The sequence below is a fragment of the Syngnathus leptorhynchus genome, chromosome 21 (genome assembly GCF_054491065.1).
Source record: "Syngnathus leptorhynchus isolate UIUO chromosome 21, UIUO_Slep, whole genome shotgun sequence".
NCBI classification, from domain to species: Eukaryota; Metazoa; Chordata; class Actinopteri; order Syngnathiformes; family Syngnathidae; genus Syngnathus; species Syngnathus leptorhynchus.
The window spans coordinates 422,201-441,639 of NC_141215.1; the positions used below are offsets into that span (position 1 = coordinate 422,201).

A 19,439-nucleotide genomic window follows, 5' to 3' on the forward strand; every position below is an offset into this window, starting at 1 on the left:
TTCCACATCTAGGAAGCAATTCAGAACACATAAATTGAGGCCACACACTTGAAATTTCAAGTGGCAGCTGTTTTAAACAGACATTTGATTCAGTACATATGGCCCCTTCTCTGTTAATGCATAACATGTAAAAAAAAAACACACATAGATAACATATGTGCCATGCATAAGACATAATATTTCACTTAACAATACTCTTCTCTTGTAAATCTGTTTCTAACTTTCACAGCAATTACCAGTGAAAATATTCACATTTGTTTATTTTAGAGTGCAACATTCAAAGCAGCATTCCATAAAATTCAGTCTTAGTACTTCTCCCTGAACCTTGGCATTTTATAGCCTGCACAACTGCATCAATATCAGGCATCATGTCCTGGGTAGTAGCCAATTTCAGAATCTCATTTAAGTGCTTATGTGTGAGCTTTGAGCGTAGCTTTGTTCATTTACTGTTCATTAGTGAGAAAATTTGCTCACAAAGGTAGGTAGTCCCAGACACGGACAACATTTTTGCAGCCAGTGCTGTCAACACACAGCTGAGAACCCTTTTTCTTATTCAGTTTGTGGCCACAAATTCTCAGAGAAGGGAACATTAAAAACACACACAAGAACCCACACTGATGAGAAAAACCTTTTTCCTGCTCAGTTTGTGGTCAAAGATTATCAGAGAATGGATAGTTCAAAACACATATAAGAACACACACAGGTTAGAAACTTTTTTCCTGCTCAGTTTGTGGCCAAAAATTCTTTCAGAAGGGTGACTTAAAAACACACACAAGAACCCACATCGGTGAGACATCTTTTTCCTGATCACTTTGTGGCCAAAGATTCTCTCAGAAGATAAACTTAAAAATACATGCACGAACACACAAAAGTGAAAAATATTTTTCCTGCTCAGTTTGTGGCCAAAGCGTCTCTCGGAACAGTCACCTAAAAATAATCACAAGAATATACACACAGGTGAGAAAACCTTTTCCTGCCCAAAGATTCTCTCAGAAGCGTGACTTAAAAACACACACAAATACCCTGACCTTTTTCCTGATTAGTTTGTGGCCAAAGATTCTCTCAGATGGGACAGGTGAGTAACAGGTGAGTAACCGTTTTCCTGCTCAGTTTGTTGCCAAAGATTCTCTCAGAAGATACTTAAAAACACATGCAAGAACACACACAGGTGAAAAATATTCTTCCTACTCAGCTTGTGGCCAAAGATTCTCAGGGAAAGGAAGCTTATAAAGACACACAAGAACCCACACTGGTGAGAACCCTTTTTCCTGCTCTGTTTGTGGCCAAAGATTCTCTCAGAAGGTAAACTTAAAAACAAATGCAAGAACACACACAGCTGAGAACCCTTTTTCTTATTCAGTTTGTGGCCAAAAATTCTCAGAGAAGGGAACATTAAAAACACACACAAGAACCCACACTGATGAGAAAAACCTTTTTCCTGCTCAGTTTGTGGTCAAAGATTATCAGAGAATGGATAGTTCAAAACACATATAAGAACACACATAGGTTAGAAACCTTTTTCCTGTTTTGTTTGTGGCCAAATATTCTCTCAGAAGGTAAACTTAAAATCAAATGTAAGAACATACACAGGTGAAAAACCTTTCTCCTGCTCACTTTGTGGCCAAAGATTCTCTCTGAAGAGAAACTTCAAAATCCACTATTTGTCGGACCCCACGAGCGGTTTCCAAATATGCAAGGCCTGGAAGTGGCTTTTTTTTGTCTTTTTTTTTTGGTATGGCGCCGCTGTGAGTGACAGCCTCCCAGCAGTGTTCTCTCTTTTCCACTTTATTTCCTACTTTTCTCCTTTTTCTTTCTTCCTATTTGTCCATCGGCCGCACCTCGACGTGTGCAGATCGTTTTGGATATTTTTTTCCCCTGGCTGTGCACATCGGTCGCGACCGGCGTGACTTTCCGACGGCCATCCTGCTCATCAGGCCGGTGCTGACTGGGTCCCTCGCCTTGGCCTCGCAGCCGCGACCCCTGTGGGAGGTCCGCTCCCTTGTGCTCGTCGGAACCAACGACCTTAGCCGTGCCAGCCCCATGGTGACCATCTGCACGTGCCTCGACTGGGTGCCCAGGATGCTGCTCACGTTTGCCTGTTTTGTGATGTTTTACCGATTCACGACCACGGTCCATTGGGCGCCGTTGAACTTGACTGCCCTTACACCTGTTCATGGACCCCGTGGAGGCTATTTTGTGTGTTTTGGGGTGTTCTTTGGTATTGAGGGGGGCTGGTCAGCTGCTGTTACGTTCTTCCTTTGTCTTGTTGCTTTGTTTTGATTTTTAACTTTCACACTTACTGGCTTTCTTTGTGGCGCCGTTGTGTGGCAGTCTTTTAGGAGCCTATTGAGTTGCGCTCATGTCATCTGAGTGTCTTTTATATACCCGCTCTGTGGTATGAATACTGCTGGGGCCTGAATTTCCCCACCCCCGGGATCCATAAATTTTTAAAATATTTTTTCAATACATTTTCAACTCTCCAATACACATAGATACCAAATGGTCAGGTGACACTTTCCTGCCAGGATAAAACCTTCTGACCTGGAGATGGGGGGTGTTGTTACATCTGATGAAGTGCCATGTGTACTGAATGCCATTAAACAACCCAAGATCTTGCCAATAAAGAACCAAACGTTACCCCACAGCTTAGTTTTCCTGACCCAACAACAGACATCATCAACAACACGCAACAGCCGTTGGAATCGAACCCGCACTTCCCTAACTGTGAAGCGGACGTGCTAACCAGTGCACCACGGAGCTGTCATAGAATATAAATATTACTATATTGAGTCAAATACAAACCAAATTACAGATTCAACAATTTAAAAACAACCTTCGATAAGGATGGGATTTGAACCCATGCGTGCAGAGCAACATGGACCAGCAATCCATCGCCTTTATCTCTCGGTCACCTCGTCTTGCTTAACTGGTGTTGACACGTCACCTCATGTATGTTGTGTCAAGATACTTTGGCTGAAGATAAAATCCGACGAGGATGTGATATGAAATGATGAGTGGAGAGCACAATGGAGTAGCAACCCATTGCCTAAATATCTCAGCCACCACATCTCATGCATGGGTTGTATGGGCGATATGGTATGTACCGTGTAGTATAAGCCGCAAGGTAATATGATAAGATGCTTTAGATGTGAAACGAAGAAGAGGTAAGCCACAGAAGAAGCGACACTGTCAACAAAGAAAAACGTTTTTTCAGTGTTGTCTCAACCCAAATCTTTGGGATCATCGGATCTGCGCAGTTGGATAGTTCGTGTCCTGGCTGAAAAGCCTAAAGGTTTTCAACTTATTTTATGTTTCTGCATATAAGCCTTGATCGTATATTGATAAGTACTCTGCGTTGTGGCCACAGCGATTCCGGCTCGAATCTTTTTTGCAAAAGTGTTACACACTAGCTTAGGGGTACAACCTATTCTGTGTTATTGGCGCAATGGATAACGCGTCTGACGACAGATTCGAGGTTTGACTTCTGGCTAACTCACATGCCATTTTGTGGTCAACATTAGCAATGTGTACTTGAAACTTATGCGTTGAAGTGACTCACAGACACTGTCAACACAGAAGTATTTCCAATGTTGTCTCACCTCAAGTCTTTGGGATCACCGGATCTGCGCAGATGGATAGTTCCTTTAACATCAACATTCTTTCATGGTCTGACTGGGTGTCCTGGATGAAGATCCTAAACAAAAGACCCTAAACTTATTGTATGCTATTGCATATTGGTCATGATCGTATAGCGTTGTGGCCGCAGCATCACCGGAACGAATCTGGGCTTGCTGAATTTGTCCGTTGTTCACTGTTGCCAAACAGCCTTCTGTTGAACACAAGCTTCCAGACATTACGTCCACCTACATTTTAACGTCAATTTATTTCATAAAGTTCTTCCTAATTCATCTTTTTTTAGGCCTGGCTGTCACGAGGCAGCGGTAGACACACAATTATGACCCTGAAAGGATACGCGCAAACCGGCTATGATATTAATCAGAATTCGTTAATCACCGAAATGCAGTCCTCAGGTCCATGTCATATTCACTACCAATCAGAATGTTACAGAGTCAGCTAATTTACTATGGGGCTCGCGTATAGGGTGGGAGAGGTCCTGGGGTCAACTCCCGGACGAGCCCTATTTTTAAACACAGCTGTCTCCCGTTGTCTGCCTTTTTTGACAGGCCAATGTCACATGCGCATCATTTACAGGCTGCATTCGTGTGTCACATGATGCGAATTTGGAGAAACTACCAAATGGAATGTAAGAGTCAGCATGGTTTCAACAAAAGTGAGTGAAAAAAAACTGTTTTCACCCAATCTCAAATCAGGTACCACAACATAGTTGCAGCGCAAAATCGTTTTAATGTGTCAGGGACTTTGCAAAGGAACCATCAATGACCAGAAAAATTAGAAGAAGCTGTTTCCACCCAGTCTTGAGCTGGGGACCTGTAACGTGTCAGGGGAATGTGATAACCACTACACTATGGAAACATCTGCTTCAGTGGTGCTCCTTACTTGCTGGCCCAAAGGTGAGTGCTACTGGGCGCCAAGCGCACCCGAGCAATCACTATTTTAGATCTTTACGACTACTCCCTCATTCATTCACGTTCGGTGAAACCTCCCCAAATCCCCACCCAAACATGCAAAGCATACGATTCGACATGAAAGCAAATCAATTTGTATCATAAAATAACTTTTGAGTTGTGATCTGGCGCTCCCTGTGTGGAGTTTGCATGTTCTCCCCGTGCCTGCGTGGGTTTTCCCCGGGTTTTCCTCCCACATCACAAAAACATGCTTGGTCAGACAATTTAGTAATCCAAATTGCCCATAGGTGTGAGTGCAAGTGCGAATGATTGTTTGTCTCTGTGTGCCCTACAATTGGCTGGCAACCAGTTGCAACGTGTCCCCCGCTTACTCCCCGTTGACTGCTGGGATAGGCTCCAGCACGCCCGCGACCCCAGCGGTACAGATAATGGATGGAATGAATGGAATTGAATGGGTATCAGTTTAGATCCTGAAGAGGGAGCAACAACCATGTGTAGATACTCATTAGTTTATAAAAACATTTACTTCATCAGGGCAGCTCGTTGGCACACTGGGTATCACGTCCACCTCACAGTTAGGAAGTTGCGGGTTCACTTCCACCTCCGGCTCTCCCTGTGTTGAGTTTGCATGGACGAGGATTTTCTCCGGGCATTCCGGTTTCCTCCCACTTCTCAAAAACATGCTTGGTGGGCTGATTGAGCACTCCAAATTGCCCCTGGGTGCAAGTGCAAATGGTTTTCCATTTCTGTGTGCCCTGCAATCAGATGGAGATCAGTTCAGGGTGTCCCCTCATCTACTGCCTGATGACGGCTGTTCTGTTATCACCTGAATGTCCTGTTATTTACTGAATGTTTTGTGACTATGTGTCATGGAACTTAACTGAGCTCTGTATGCCGTGTCTGTACTCACTGCCTATGTGTAAGTGAAAGTCTCAAAGCTCTGTGTGCTGTGTCTGGGCTCTGATGGAGCAACTATGTTTGGATAAATTAACAAGAGTATTTACACATTTCTGTTGCTCCCTCTTCAGTCCCTCAAAAGGCAAGGACAAACTAACAAAGAACGTCATGAACACAGGGATAATGGATCATCTGATAGGCGGCAGGTCAATCTAAATCTCGTCTCTCAATAACTATAGTAATCAGTTATGCAAGGAACACAACAACATCCATACACCACATAAAAACAAACACAGATTACACATGTGCTTATGTCGGGGTTGGGGGAATAGTGGTGGCTATTGGTATGAGAGTATCAATGTCAGTGTAGGTGTCGTTAGAAGGTGTGGCGGAAATTTGTATCAATTGGATGGGAGTTCGTAATTTTAGCCATATCAGTGGAGAAATGATGGGGAGCAAGAGCACAAATACCTCACATTAAGAGAGTAAATGATGGGGGGGTGGTTGCAAAAGGTCAAAAACTTAAAGCAATTTCAGCAATAAACTGGTGTGAGGAGGACGTCTCGCCTCAATTCTGCTGTTCAACTTGAGTGTGTGAGTGAAAAACCTGCGGCAAAACGGCTAACACGGTCCCTTTGCCTTAGGCGACCAAAATGTTCTCAAAATCGTCAGTATGAGATAACAATTGCTCGTAGCAGTTCAGCCGTTGGGGGCTTGCCACGCCCACTGGTGTAAGCACAGTTCTTCCCCCCTTTGCAGCTCTGTTCCGTCCGGAGGGAACCTGAAAACATCTGCTCTGCAGTCTTTGTCTTCAGTGGCTCAGGGCAGACTACCTGGCCACCAGGGGTGAGAGGATTATTCTGCCTCTTTTTCAATCGGGAGTGGGGACGCTGCCAATGGCAGATCTGAATCACCGCAGGATTCTTTCACAGGGGCACACTGGGACAGATGATACCACGTGTCTCTTTTGACGGCCAGTTGTACAACATGTGAGGTGCGGTCCACCACTTTATAGGGTCCAGTCCATCCAAACCCCGTCCAATTACTCCTCAGGACTTTCAGCCAGACAGTTGGGGTGAGCCGGATCTCTGCTTCCGGGTCCGCAGCAGTTTGCTCAGCAAACCTGGAATCATAAAACTGGACAATTAGTCCGAGATGTGTGTGTGTGCATTTACCAGGATCTGGATCAGCAACTGGAAGGGTCGAAATTGGTCCAGGAAAACAGCAATCTTTCTGCAACTCAAAATGGGTGTGCCCAGTTCGGGCATTAACAGGCATATGCACACACATCAATGCGATAGGGAGTGCTTGAACCCAATTCAAATCAACAACATGCCAACTGGCAAAAAAAAACCACTTTCTGAGGATGCACCCTGTTAATTTGGACACAGCTAGTGAATCCTTTTTTGCAAGACCAGTTCTCTTGCTAGCAATGAGGCTTTAGCACATACCGCTCATCAAAAATTCAAACACACTACTATCAATCAGGGTTAGCAGATGTAGCTGTCTGTCGGAGCCTAGTGGGAATTTAACTCACACCCTCTGATTTACAATTCTAGTGCTCTTATTACTGAGCTACGCAGCCTTGCTTGGCAAACCTGTGTCAACCTTTTAGAAGATTAACCAGAAGAAACGCTTGAAAATGTAGTCTAAACAGGACTCTAAGCCAGTGATTTTCATCCGGCGTGGACACATTTGTGTGCCGTGAGAAATTATAAAATTTTCCTTAACATCCTCAAAGACAATAACTCATCGCACAAAGTCCCAATGATCATCATCACACACACATTTGGGTATGGTGAAATGTGTCCTCTGCATTTAACTCATCCCCATGTGATTTTGATCCATCCACTTGGGGAGAGGGGAGCAGTGAGCAGCAGCTGTGCCTCGCCCAGTAATCATTTGGTGATATAACCCCCAAATTCCAACCCTTAATGCTGAGTGTCAAGCAGGGAGGCAATGGGTGCTATTTTTATAGTCTTTTGTATGACCCGGCCGGGGTTTGAACCCAAAACCTTCCAGTCTTAGGGCGGACACTCTACTACTAGACCACTGAGCTGGTGTCTGCTGGCCACCAGTACCATGGACAAGATACATGGAATTACACCCTCAACTCATAAATTCAGCTTGTGCAGCAAATGTTTAGTATACAATCAGGCCTCTGTGAGAATTGAACTCACGACCCCTGGTTTACAAGACATGTGGTACTGCTGCTAATAATAAGCTGTAAAGTATTGAAGTACAATATTGCAAAGTGGAACTCAGGATGTCACCACGTTTACCTCCCATGCTACTATTCTGCGAGCAAGCAAGGCTAGATAGCTTGGCCAAGTTTGAGTACCTGTTAGTGTGCTCAAACCTCATAGCTGGTTGAACCCCTTGTCTTGTAAAGCAGTTAAAAGTCCTGATTTTGATTCTCCTATATGTACAAGTTTGAATGTGACAACAGCCAGGAACAGCCGTGCTTCATGAGCAAATGGACAAGGTGTGTCCTTTCATAAAAAAAAAAAAGAGGAGGCGGAGCCAGAACAAGGAGGGAAAAGACCCCTACGACATTAAAGAGAAGGAAGAAGAGGATATTTACAATATGCCCTCATCTGGTCTCTCTTTGAAGAGTATAGATGAGGCTCAACATGCAGTGAGCAAAGGGGCGGAGCCTCCAAATAGAGCACTTGTCAATAAATGACAACAGAAGATAATGGAGACCAGTCTCTCGTTGTGCAAAACTGATAGAGACATACCCCAAGGGACTTGCAGCTGTAATTGCAGCAAAAAGTGGCGCTACAAAGTATTAGCACAAGGGGGCCGAATAATATTGCATGCCCCACTTTAGAGTTTTTTATTTGTTAAAAAAGTTTAAATTATCCAATAAATTTCGTTCCACTTCACGATTGTGTCCCACTTGTTGATTCTTGACAAAAAAATTAAATTTTATCTCTATGTTTGATGCCTGAAATGTGGCGAAATGTTGAAGGGTTCAAGGGGGCCGAATACTATCGCAAGGCACTGTATTTGCAGGTTGGAAAGCTTGGGCTAATGATTTAAAGGCGTAGGTGTTGGTTGGCCCTTTGTTTACTTACGGTTCTTGTTTAATGTCCTCCATTCTTGATGGTGACACGTGACGTTGTAGTTGAGGGTTTGAGCAACTTGTATTGTTGTTCCACGTATGCACTGGGTTGACGAGAGGTTTCATGCGGTTCCCCGCTTTCACGTTGTACTTCTTCGTATGCTGTTACCTCAGCTAATGCTGCAGCTACTTTTTTTTTACTTTTAAAAATATGACGTCCTGTTCTTTTGCCCTGTGATCTGGCTGTCTGCTATTAGCACGCTTGCTCCATTTTGCTGCTCTTATTTGTCTATTTATTTATTTGGGTTATTTGCTTATTACTTATTCGTTGCTCGTCTGTTCGTTTTTACTCTTTGTGCTATTTGATTGTAAGTGTTGTGTACTGTGTCTAGTCACCGTGGGACGGTGGGAAACGTAATTTCGATCTCTTTGTGTGTCTTAACGTGAAGAAATTGACAATAAAGCTTTGACTTTTGATGAAGACAGGCATCCAATTCAGCCTTTTGTCTCATGAGGTTGGCTTTCTTCTCGGCCAAGGCAAGCTGGGCCTTGGCTGATTTGGAGTCGGCTCTTGTAGGTGAGTAGTTTGATGATGCTTGTGAGCGCCTGCTAAACGAAGGCAGCCGTTTGCGGCACGATGGCTGTCCTCCAGGATACAGTTGGTCCGTGGCTGCGTTGGCAACTGGTGGTTGCTCCGAGTCGATCTCCACCACAAAGTCTGCCTTATCTTCAATCCACTGTTCATAAACTTTTAGGTGGTTCTTTCCTGAGGGTAGACTCATGTTTGCTGAATGTAGCTCCGTGTGACTTGAGCCTGCTGATGATACTCGTCTTTTTACTGGACTGTCCTTACGGCACGTGACTGGGTGCTGCTAGACAGCCAGCGAACCAATACAGAAAAACTTCACTTTTTTTGGTTCTTTTATCACAAACAATTTTAATTTTAGGTTATATTACCTGACATGTTTCAGCATGTACTTCCGCCTTTATCAGAGTGCCGAAACATGTCAGGTAATATAACCTAAAATTAAAATAGTTTGTGATAAAAGAACCAAAAAAAAGTGATTGACAAGGGAAACAAAATGAACTTAGTACGAAGAAAAACTTCACGCTCAAGGCTTCCTTTTTGTTAGAGTGGTGCTCACTCTAACTTATTTGCAAGAACCACACGGGAGACAGTATGCCTTTGGAACACTTGAAAGTGGAGAGGTCGTTCGTCACTGTGCATACAGCAATGTTCGAACGAAGTCTGTCTTAGGCCTCTTGCAAGAGCATATTTGTTGAGAGAAGCAGGGTGGGGGTGAGAGTGGACAGGGTGGGGGTGAACCCCTGGCCTCTGGTCAAATCATAGCAGGGGGTGTTTTACGATGTTGTGTAAACAGAACAACTTTGATTGCTTCCTCTGCAGCTGGTCAATCAGTTCAAAGGATCTTAGCACTTTGTTCTCCTACTTTGTTAAGACAGGCAAAGTTTGGTTAATTATTACAGGTTACTTTCCAACATAATCATAGGATCAAACTAATCTACCAACCCTAACATATCCCTCCTATTTATCATATGATTACCGTAATTTTCAGACTATAAATTGCTCCGGAGTATAAGTCGCACCCGCCATAAAATGCACAATAAAGTGAAAAAAACAGATATAAGTCGCACCGGAGTATAAGTCACACTTTTGGGGCAAATGTATTTGTCAAAATCCAGCACCAAAAACAGACATGAACCAGCAACAACAGGCTAAACGATACGGTATGCTAACGTGACATATACGGAAACAAGGAGCTGAGAACGGGCCTGACGTAACAATCAGAGTTATTCAAGTAAGTATTACATAAATAACACGTTTATCAAACCATCTGTCACTCCAATTCATTAAATCTATCGATCGTCCTTTATATAAACAATGCCGCGTATGCGCCGCATATGCTGACGTCGGGCCCATTGTAAGTTGCATTTCTAATTATTCAACATACCCATATAATGATATATCAAGTATATTTCAAATAACTATCATATTACAACAATATTATCAAACCATCTGTGTCACTCCAAATCTTGAAATCCATTGATCAAATTCCTCGTCCTTTATGTCAACAACGCCGCGCGTGCGCCGCAGAGATCTAGTATATAACTATATTGTAGCGTTAGCAAAGTACCAGGAAAGACGTGGGTTTATATAACAGCAATATTATCAAACCATCTGTGTCACTCCAAATCATTAAATCTATCGATCAAATCCCTCGTCCTTTATGTCAACAACGCCGCGCGTGCGCTCTAGAGATCTAGTATATAACTATATTGTAGCGTTAACAAAGTACCAGGAAAGAGGTGGGTTCATATAACAACAATATTATCATACCGTCTGTGTCACTCCTAATCATTAAATCCATCGATCAAATTCCTCGTCCTTTATGTCAACAACGCCACACGCGCGCGTTGCACAGATCTAGTATATAACTGTATTGTAGCGTTAACAAACTACCAGGAAAGACGTGGGTTTGTAAAACGGCAAGAGCCTTATGTATCCTTCCTGTCCTTACGTTACTTTTGTGTTTGTTTTTGGAAGAGATATTCACTAACAATGAGCAGAGATTCTTTGCATAGAGATGTTCTTTGTTTAGTTTAAAGGGACTTCATTCCTTTTAGTTAACTGTAGCTTTGATTCATAGATTGTTGTTGATCGAAACGTTTTTTCTTTGTTGAATGTTATATACGGGTTGAAGTAGTCACATATAAGTTATCCCATATTTACTCAATGTTTGTTGAAGGAACTGTATACCAATTACTTCACATTTAATATGTGTTGAAATGTTTAGGTAGGGCTAGTTACTCATTATTATGATGTGTTGTGTTAGTTTACCAAGAAGATAAACTTAGCAAAGGTTTAGTTGCATTGTTCCACAGGTAAGCGGCATTCAATGTGCTTCAAGTTATCTGATCACAATCGAGGAGGAGTCGGCCGCCCATGGAGAAGACAGCTTTTGAGTGAAGAAAACAGACTCTGCAATTCCAGTGCGGGGGCATGGGCCGACAATTGTGCTAAATCACACCACACTTCATTCCTTAGCTAATCAGCGTTGCTACAGCCACTATCTCCCCTCCCTTTAGTGTAACAACGCCTCTGTAACCAGGGCAACCAAAACATTAAAAAGAGGAGCACGTGGAGAATCAATGGAGATTGGATCTGAGTTTGCTTTCTGTATCGTTCTCCTCGCGAGTAAACTTATCCTGGTTGTCTTCTCCTCTTCGTTCCAGCATGTGATTTAATGTCTGATCATACTTAGACCTGACAGCTACCAATCAGAATGTAATGGGGTCAGCTGGTCTGTACTATGGGGCTCATTGGTGCAGGGGAATAAATCTCACTTAGGGTGCATGATTACCCGGGTTTAACTCCCGGTCGAGCTCTTCTTTGAAACACTGTTGTCTATCATTATGTGGAGCGTTTGACAGACCAACGTTACACGGAATGTAACATGGTCTGCAAGCATTCATTGTGGCTCGTTGGTCTAGGTCTATGATTCTCGCTTAGGATGTGAGAGGTCCTTGGGTTCAACTCTCAGACGAGCCCGGCTTTGAAACATTGCTGTTGATCAAATAGCCCCATTTAGTCTTAGGCACAAGCCCGAATCCGTGCACGGTGGATGACGGCAGTAATATTTGGGAAGTGAAATGAAGTTTATAGGATTAGCAGACAGTGTGCAGTCATTATTTCAACAAAAGTAGGCAGGTGCGTAAATTTGGCACCCCAAGAGAAAAATGACATCAATTTAGTGGATCCTCCTTTTGCAGAAATAACAGCCTCTAGACCAGGGGTGGGCAAACGTTTTGACTTGCGGGCCCAATTGGCTTCTAAATTTTGACCCGGGGGCCGAACAAGGAGCAGAGGGATTAATATTAATCGGAATTCATTAATCACTGAAATGCAGTCCTCAGGTCCATGTCATATTCGCTACCAATCAGAAAGTAATAAAGTCTGCTAATTTAACACGGTTCTCGTTGGTCTCGGGAAATGATCTGCTTAAGGTGCGAGAGGTACCGGGTTCAACTCCCGCAGGATTCCTACTTTGAAACACGGCTGTCCCCCATTCTCTGCCTTTTGTGACAGGCCAATGTCACATGCGCATCATTTACAGGTTGCATTCGTGTGTCACGTGATGCAAATTTGGACACAGCGAAGGACTGCCAAATGGAATGTAAGAGTCAGCATGGTTCTATCAAAGGGAGTGAAAGAAAGCAGTTTTCATCCATCCATCCATCTATCCATTTTCTGAACCGCTTTGTCCCCACGGGGGTCACGGGCGTGGTGGAGCCTATCCCAGCCATCATCGGGCAGCAGGCGGGGGACACCCTGAACCGGTTGCCAGCCAATCGCAGGGCAGACAGAGACGAACAACCATCTGCACTTGCACTCACACCTAGGGGCAATTTGGAGCGCTCAATAGGCCTACCAAGCATGTTTTTTTGTATGTGGGAGGAAACTACAGTGCCCGGAGAAAACCCACGCAGGAACGGGGAGAACAAGCAAACTCCACACAGGGAGGGTCAGAGGTGGAATCGAACTCCTCCTAACTGTGAGACGGACGTGCTAACCAGTGCGCACCGAGCTACCCAAACCTCTAACATTTAGGTCAAAATATGTTTGAGTCTACGAACACGATGTCTTTGTGTGCCTTGGCATGTTGAGAAATTGACAATAAAGCGGACTTTGACTTTGACCGAAGGATACGGGAAACAGCACGGCCGTCTCGGCCTCCGTAATGAAATGACTGTCACTGGTTGCAGAGCTGGATGACTGTAACCTTAGTGCTGGATATCCTTGAGACACGAGGCTGCTGCTGCTGCTGATCTGACATAAAAAAAAAGAACACTTACCTTTCCAGGTCATATTGTCCAGTTTTCCCAGCCACAGACAGTGCCAGGATATTGTCAGACCATTCCATTACAGTATTACCCACCAAAACAGCATCCAAAACAGACACCTGCCTAATACTGCCAACACCAAAACCCCTGCATAAAATCAAAATCAGCTTTATTTGCTAAGTTTGTGCATGCCAAACGAGGAATTTGACTCCGGTTGATCTCAGTCTCTGTACTACAATCAAGTGACTAACAACATTCAGGTGACTTAACCACATTGAAGTGGCAAGAACAGGATATTTATTGCCCAGTGATGTCTCTGAGACTATGAGTGGTGTGAGAAGGGTAGAAGAAGGAGAAGGGTATGTAGAGATGTTACTTGCACGTTTCCTGGTCCTGGACAGGTACAAGTCTTGGATAGATGAGAGGTTGGTCCTGATGATCTTTTCCGCAGTCTTGATTGTCCATTGCAGTCTGTGCTTGTCTCGTTTGGTGGCCAATCCAAACCAGATGCTCCGGCTAAAATCTCCGTCAAACTGCCCGCGTCCGTGAAAACTGGACAGAAAGTGCCAGGAAAAAACTGTCCAATGTTCAATAGTTCTTCTCTGCTAAAATTGATCTGGGATGGGCTGCAGAAGACCCCAAAACACAAAAAAATAACACGAAGTAGGAGTGAGCGAGTCACAGAGGCGGCCATTTTATGATCTTATCATATCAACCAACGCAGCTATATAATAACTCTGCTACAAACACAGATTAACGCACATGGGTCAAAAACTGCTTAAATGCTATTTTGCACAAAGAAGTAAACTCCCCGTCGGGGAATCGACCCCCTGTCTTCCACGTGACAGGCAGAGATACCATCCACTATACTAACGAGGACTGTTTACTATTGAGGGGCCAGATGCTACTTGGCGGTTGTTGGGAATATCATTGGATTCCATGGGTTTAATGCAAGATGTTCGCTGTATGGCAGTTTGACCTTGTGTCCCGGGAATTTCCAACCGTTATAGAATGTTAAGCAAGAACATCTGGGTTTGCCCGTTCTTGGTACAGGATGTATATGTTTGGAGCCATAAATCGTTAAGCAAGAACATCGGGGTTTGCTCGTTCCTGGTACAGGACGTATATGTTTGGAGCCATGAGTCGTTAAGCAATAACATCTGGGTTTTCTGCATTTTTGTGCTCAACTGACTGCTGTGAACCAATGAGAAGCTATACATTTGAGTAACCCCCACCCATTGTATTTACTCAATAAAAAGTGGCCAGCCTGTAGAAGGGCACTTGCTGTTGTTTGATCACCGTCCTTTTGAAAAAAAGTTGTAGCCATTGAAGACAACTCTCTGCCTCTGTGAAATTCTTTGTGAATGTTGAAAACCCAACAGCGGGAGAAAGGAAAGGGGAGGGGGGGGAAGGAGAACACTCACAGAACACATCCGCTCATAACTATTATGTGGATTTTAACCGTCTGTAAGGGTTTCTAAAACAATTCTGAAATGGGGTAATCTGCTGGTCCGGTTCGTATATGCCTGCCTTCAAGTTTAGGGAGCACTACCATTAGGGGGAGCATTAGAGATTAGGGTTAAATATGAGGGGGTTACGGTTAGCAGGTTACGAGTTAATTATTAGGCTTTGGGTATTGTTACGGTTTTAGGCTTAGTGTTAGGGCTTGAAGTTAGGGAAGTGGGAGCCTTACAACCAGATTCAATTTATTCCATTCATCACTGACATTCAGTCTTCAGGTCCATGTCACATGGGCTACCAATCGGAATGTAACGGGGTCAGCTGGTCTCCGATGGGGCTCATTGGTGCAGGGGAATTATTCTTCCTTAGGGTGCATGATTACCTGGGTTTGCTGTTGATCAACTAGCCCCATTTAATCTGAGGCGCGTGTCACATGGGCTATCAATTGCAACGAAATCTTGTATTCTTTCACATATTCATTTAAATTGAAAATATATTTTATTTATGAGTTACATTCAATCAATAATGTGAACATGGATCATAACGTGAAAATCTAAGTGAACGTGTTGTGAAAGAGGATGCTTGTGCACTGGGATTTGTTTTTTTACAAATTTTATTTAAAACAATACGTTTTTCAAATGTTTTGAAATTGAGCGTGTTGCGCTTTTTGGACACAATTTCCCGCCTTTGAAAACACCCACTCACACGGCACAGATGAGGCTGGAGTGCAATGTCTTTTTATTGTCCCAGTATCTGACTTGGGGCTGCTCCAGAATTCTTGATATCTTCGAGGATGAACCGCAAAAGATCAGATATTGTTTTAGCAGATCCATCCCGTTGACAATGCGCTTCCTTTAACAGAGCTTTGGCACGCTTCCTTGACAGACTATACTGCTGCTCGTTCGGTCACGTGACTTGTTTAAAGCGATACGCGCACCGACACAGGGCTTCGCTCTATGTCATAGAGTCTATGAGCTCGACACATGCGCCGACGCATCGATGTTACAGGACCCATCACTACTCACCGTCATAGCCTGGCCTTTAACCGTGCAATATCTTCCCAGAAAATAACAAATGTCCTCTGCATTCACTGCCTCATTAAACATTCTGACAATAACTGTTTTCGCAGCATTGTCGGTCAGCTTTTCTACATTAAACAAAGAGAACAGGGATTTAACATTTTTATACCCATTCCAAAACTCACGGAGGTTTGCCGCAGAGCAAAAGCTCACATCAAAGCCTTTGCTAAAAGGCAACGTTATAATGCAGTTCAAATCATCTGCTTTAAATTTCAGGGTTTGTTGGATTAGCTTTCTGGAAAAGTTTAACCTTGACATTACCAGCGGCTCACCATTCATTTCCTTAAATGTAAAGCGTACACTGTGGTTCCTCCGCATGGCAGCATGGGGAGCTACCATAGCGGAAGCACCACTTAAAGAGATTTAGATCAAAGGAAAGAAACACACAAAGAATACCAAACAACTACAAAATAATGCAAAGTCAATTAAAGTAATTTACCATAGTAGATTCTGTAACAAAAGTATAAGGTTATTTGTAACAGAATGCTCTGTCACTATTTCCTCCACAAAGTGAGTCAAGTTCACTGCCATGGATGAGAACTTGCAAATCAGTCGAGGTGATTGCCTTCCGAGCTAGCTAAGAACAGATACTACAATTGATCTTAGCATAAGGACTGAAGCGATGGAATATATGAGTGACGGACTCGCTTACAGGCTTCCCTGTCTACCCATTCTCACCGACGGTTACAGTACGGAACAGAGTGCTGCTCTTCTGGGCACTAATAAATCGGCAAACCTTTCTGCCGACTTGTTCACGAGGCATATATGTGTCTCCTTTCAGCAGTCTCTATCCAAATACACAGTGTAGGTACCTATTAAAACAGTAGTCCCGATGAACATGAAAGGCAAAGATTGATAAATCGCAAAGAACTTTCCAGGGTCATCATATGTACTCAATGGCTGCACCGAAGAGAGTTGGGCCAGAAGTAAAGAGTGAAACCGATGCAGAAGTGGCAGTGGTGGGATTTGAACCCACACCTCAGGAGAGACTGAAGCCTATTTCCAGCACCTTAGACCGCTCAGCCACACTACCTACCACCTGTCATTTTGACATTGAATTTTGTTGACATTCTATTAAAACGTGAAGGCGGAAAAGCTGGTTTCTCCACCAGCATCCAGGTTAGTGCTGCCCGACTGAGCTTTTTTCATAATGTAATGAAGCCTGTACACAGCAGAGACCAAACAATATGAGTGACAATCAAAATCCAGTTGCAAGTTGGAACCGAATGCTTGTTTGCCGATTAGAGGACATCGTGAAATATTAGTGAGCAGCAGAGTGGCGCAGCGGGAGCGTGCTGGGCCCATAACCCAGAGGTCGATGGATCGAAACCATCCTCTGCTATTTGTAACTTGTGTCCTTTGGAAAGCTTTTGGCCTTCTTTCAAGTCGTTCTATTGAGAAGAAATGTCGCACCTGTATTTTCCACACGTTGGTTGTGCTGCATGGAAGTCGACCCATCCTCAATGCATACACTTTATGAGGCATATATGTTGTCCCTTCTTTCATCATTCTCAGCCCAAATACACAGTGTAGTTACATATCAAATGGGTACTCCAGGTTAGAATAAAAGGCAAAGATTAATATTTTGCAAAGACCTTTGAAGGGTCTTGATACTTTACAGGTGCACTGACAGGAGTTGGGCAAGGAGACCAGACCTGAATTGATGCAGAAGTGGCTGTGGTGGGATTTGAAACCCACACCTCATTAGAGACTGGAGCTTTGGATTCAGCACCTCAGACCGCTCGGCCACAATACCTGATTGCTGGGCTACTATATGGAATTTTCTTGACAATTATATTAAAACTTTGGAATCGGAGAATACAATGCTCGTTTCCCCACCAGCAACCAGGTTAGTGCTGTCCTACAGCGCCTTGTTTATAATGTAACAAAGAAGAAATAACTCGCAGAAGGCCTGGCGATCATCCACAAGAGCCAACTACCCGGAAAGCAAAAATTGTGGTGCTACAACTTCACATTGTACCAAAGGGCCATGTGGCCACTGAAGATGAGTAATATCAACAGCGAACGGCCTGGACAGACGAAGCAAACACCTACATTCAGAAATGGCTAGGTCTACCGAAAGGTTTCTCTGAAACAGGCTTGTTCGGGGCAACCTCGCTGCAACTGCCAATCCAGTCCATACCCTGGGCTATGAGCAGGAAACGGCTAGGTTCGTTCTTGAGCTAAGAGAATCCTTGGATCCTACTGTGAGAAATCCACGGGGGAGAGGGAGCAAAAACAAACTCCAGCCGAATCTGCTACTACAGGTTAATTAAAGGCCATATCATAGAAATACGTGACATATATATATATATATTAATTACTGTATATAATATATATATATATATATATCCCCAACCCTCCGGTTACTAGACGACCCACTCTACTGCTACATATATATATACTGTGTTTGTGTGTGTATATATATATATATATATATATATATATATATATATATATATATATATATATATATATATATATATATATATATATATATATATATATGTATATATATATATATATATATATATATATATATATATATTATTTATTTATTTTTTTCGAACGTCCCGGTTCTCGAACAATTCCGTATTCGACCAAATTAAGCTCTCTGCGCACAAAGGTTTCGGAAATCGAATGATTCACTTCTTGAACAGCCTTCTGGAACGGATTGTGTTCGAAAACCGAGGCTCCGCTGTACGTAGAATTACAAAACATACACATCAAATACAAAAGTAAAAGTAAAACATACTTTGGCCTGCCAGTGAAAAACTGGGTACTTTACTTCGACTGTTTTAACTTAGTAGCTTCGCGATGACACATCCGAGGTCGGCCGTTAACTTGAATTGGTAGTCTCTTGATTGAAGTCGTTGCCTCAGACCCATTTTTGCTTATCGCTTCTCGGCCTTTTGGCTAAGATCAAGTGTAGTATCTGTTCTTATCAGTTTCATATCTGATACGTCCCCTCTCTGGAGACCACATATGAAATTGATTTTTGGAATAGGGAGGTGTAATAGGGGCTTGAGGCTTTCCCACCAAACGGTTTGCAAATAGGTTTATTTCTTGAGGGGGGCACATAAACCCTCCTGCTGGTCAAAAGGAGTCATTCATTCCATTAATGAGAATTACATTCACCTTTATATTTTGCTTCATGTAGCCTGATCAAAATGAATAAAATTACTCTCTGTATGTGCATTCACGTGTAACATTGAAGGAGGTGGAATATTGTGTTTCAATATGTAAATAAATACCATCATTGTCTTTTAAGACACTAAAAGTGTCACGTCTCGTCCCCAGCCCTTCCACTATGCGTCAGTTGTCTTGGTTTCTGTCCGTGTGCTCGCCCCTCCCCTCCTGTGTGCCCATGATTGGTTTGATTGTTCTCACCTGCCTCTTGTTACCTGTAGTGTATATAAATCCTGTCTGCTCCTCACTCCCCGTCGGCTCATTGTTGTCGTCTGTTGTCGTGTCGTCGTCGTCATGTCCTTTTGGTTCCTGACGTTTTCAAGCACCGTAATTTTC

At 43.3% G+C, this 19,439-nt stretch overlaps 1 pseudogene; it reads left to right on the top strand.

Moving 5' to 3' along the window:
- The first annotated feature begins 18,810 nt into the window (after nt 1-18,810).
- Nucleotides 18,811-18,983, top strand: LOC147039919 (U2 spliceosomal RNA; annotated as a pseudogene).
- The last annotated feature ends 456 nt before the right edge of the window (nt 18,984-19,439 follow it).